Source organism: Gossypium hirsutum, chromosome D11, assembly GCF_007990345.1.
Source record: "Gossypium hirsutum isolate 1008001.06 chromosome D11, Gossypium_hirsutum_v2.1, whole genome shotgun sequence".
In the NCBI taxonomy this organism is placed as follows: domain Eukaryota; kingdom Viridiplantae; phylum Streptophyta; class Magnoliopsida; order Malvales; family Malvaceae; genus Gossypium; species Gossypium hirsutum.
In genome coordinates this window covers 34,534,259-34,537,609 of record NC_053447.1, presented here as the reverse complement: position 1 = coordinate 34,537,609, position 3,351 = coordinate 34,534,259, and the positions used below count along the sequence as shown (strand labels likewise).

General features: G+C 37.4%; 1 pseudogene; it reads right to left on the bottom strand.

Moving 5' to 3' along the window:
* Positions 1 to 270: 270 nt before the first annotated feature.
* LOC107911152 (2-methylbutanal oxime monooxygenase-like) lies at positions 271 to 2,919 on the bottom strand (annotated as a pseudogene).
* Positions 2,920 to 3,351: the final 432 nt, after the last annotated feature.

Genomic DNA, 3,351 nt, shown 5'->3' with positions numbered 1-3,351 from the left:
AAAATTTTTAAAATGTAAATTGATCCAATCTAGACGCCCAAACAACAGGTGTAATATTTCTCATGCTAGGCTTTACCAGTTCAGATGAGGTTGAACAAATAATAGCCGAAAAAATTGCTGCTTCACGACTAAACAATTTTTTGATTCGCATGACTCTCTAGGTGCATTTTTAGCTTGGTTTGAATTTAGTTTAGATTACTATATTAAGATGGGCTAAATTTTATGGGTGGTTCAGGTGTTGTACATGTGTTGAGTTTGTCATTTGTTTTTTATTGGTGTGATTTTGAGTTTGGGGTATCTCTTTGTCTTGGAGATGGTTTGAGCATGGGCATGGGCATGGGCATGGGCATGGTCATGGCAGTTTCTTAAAGTGATTCAATGTTATTAAATTATGGTGTTTGCTCTTGCAACACCTTTTATTGAAAATAAAAAGAAAAAAAATTGTTGTCTATATTTTCTGCAACTCTGGGAAGTTGAATGGATCTCAGTTGATTGTTGAATCATCTTCTAATTCCGTGGATCCAATTAATTCGAGTAAAAATAATTAGTCAAGGCCATGGAGTTTGTTTCTTAGGGGAGAATGATCTGGTGAAAATTCCTTAATTGCCGACTGTGTTTTGTGTAATTAAGTTATTTATCATAGTAAAAGGTATAGTCCTATAGTAAACCTTATTCATTAGGATTTATTTTAGAAAGAAACAAATGCAGTTGTTCAAAGTAAAAGAGACCGATCCATACATTTCTTTCCCAATCTCTTATCACTCTAATTGAGACCTGTTGGAAATCGGCACAAGCCAAAGGGGTGTCCTCCTTTGACAAGCAAGTCCACCTTCTTCTTCCATGCTAATGTCTTCTCTCTTCATGTCATTAGGCAACTCCCAATGAAACAAGTAGAGCATGTTAGCCAAGGTGAACTCAACATTTGTGGCTCCCATATCCAGTCCAGGACAAATCTGACGACCAGCTCCAAACGACAGCAAATTGAAATCTGGCCCTCTAAAGTCAATGCGACTTCCATCGAATCTTTCGGGATAAAACTCATTGGGGTTTTCCCAACCGTTGGGGTCTCTGCCAATAGCCCAAACATTAACCAAAATTCTTGTTTTAGGAAGTATATCAAACTCACCCACTTTAAATTCCCACATAGCCTCTCGAGGGGGTAGTATAGGGACTGGTGGGTGTAATCTGAAGGTCTCTTTAACAACCATTTTGAGGTATTTCAATTTCGAAACATCTTTGCCTTCTACTTTTGCTTTCTTCCCAATACAGTTTCTTATTTCAGCTTGCACCTTGTTCATCACTCTTGGGTTCTTTATCAGCTCTGACATTGCCCATAAAATCGTTGTAGAAGTGGTGACTATACCGCCGATAAACGCATCCTACGGCAATACACAATAAAATGGAAATTAATTATGAATTGTATTGAAACATGATTAGTTAGGTAAAAAAAAAGATGAAGACACCTAACAAACTTACAAAGAGCATGACCTTCACACAATTCTCTGATACCTTGAAACTGTTGCTTTCATCTTTCATTAATCTTATCAAGAAATCAACAAAATCCTCTTGCTCTGGTTTTGGCCTTGCATGATCCAGATGTTGGTCAAGCACCATTTGGAGGTAACCATCAAACTAGTGAAAGCTCTTCTAAAGCCTACCACTGATCCCTGTCAAAGCATCTATAATTCTTCCTATCCTTGGGAAAAAATCCTCGGCCGATAAGCTAACCAACATGTTCATAGCTTCACCAAGAACATTGGGGAATACTTGGTCCTTGAATTGGTCCGTTCCGTATATCTTACCGAAAGCAACCGTACCAATGATACCATCTACGAGCGCAAATATCTTTTCATTGAGGTTGACCAGTTCTGATAAAGCCTGAGATAAAGAAGTGATCAATTTATCAACCTCAGTTTCCCTTGCGTATGCAAAAGATTGTACCCTCTTGATGCTCAAGAGCTCGGAAATGAAAACTTTATGCATCTCCTTCCAATGATCACTTTACGGAAAAAACAGCACGTCTAGGCCATTGTAGGAGAACCTGTTAGGCCTAGGGGACGCTGGACGGGTGCAACAATAAAGGTCATGAATTTTGAGGACTTGTTGAGCTGTTTTAGCAGACGAAACAATCACCATAGGCCCGCTGCCTAGCTGCAATAACATGATGGAATCGTATTTCTTGGACAAATTTTCAAGGGAACGATGACGCAAGTTCCCTAAAAGATGCAAGTTCCCAATGAGAGGGAGCTTTGGAGGGCCTGGGGGAAGCTTAATACCTTTCCTTCTTGTTGGTGTTTAAGGGCAGCAGCAAGCTGCTTTGTTCTTGCTTGGACAGCAAGCCTCGAGGCTTGGAGAAGAAACAAACGAGAAAGAAAACAGAAAATAAGCTTACCAGTGGAAAACAGAAAAGAAAAGAGAGAATTTGAATGAAAAACAAACTAAAAATTTTTCATTAACAAGAGAATAAGGCATTAAGCCATTACATATACCAGCTAACTTGTAAAACAAACAAGTTATCACCTAATCAACTACCTAACACCACTAATATGCATTGAAACTTACAAGATTAGCTTGCATAAGTAGCTTTGACGATTTTTCAGTCAATCAACATCAAAACATCTACCTACTAAGTTCAAAATGAACTAGATTACAAAAGGATTAATGAACAACTAAATGTGGTAACTAAGTTAGCAACTTTGAGCTTCAGCTGCTGCACACCATGGCTCGACTGCCTGCTGATTTTCCTTTTGCATGGCCACCTTTGGCTGCTGCATAGAGGCTGGCTTCAACAATTCTCTTGTTCTTCTCCTCCTTCATTAGAAGCAGTGTAAACACTATGAGGAAAAGAATGGAACGCAGGCATTCTAACTGCAAGAAATCAAATACCAACATTATTGAGATGCGTTCTTCCATATGCATTGGTTCGAACTCATATTTATAGCCTCAAGAGTCCTAAATGGTTTAGCTCTCTGCCCGTTACACTAGTATCAAAGATTCTTTCCTCTTCATGCTGAAGGGCTTCGAAATGAGAACTTTTGATTTATTCGTGAAAAAAAAATATAAGTTCAAATTCACAACTTCGGAATAAAATAAAATTTGATTTTAATTAATCTCCATAGTAAAGCTTGTTTAATTAAATAAATTAAACCTATAAATGAACTTCCCTAAATTGTTTAAAGTTTTACCAAATAAACCTATGTTGTCATGGTCAGATGTCAATGTTAATTTACTGATACTAACCCTCATGTAAAATTGATCCTAACAAATTTCATCCAAAAAAAAATTCTGACAAAATATGCTATACTTGCTTATTTTCAATTAGTTTAAGTCACAAAATTGAATTTCAGAGTG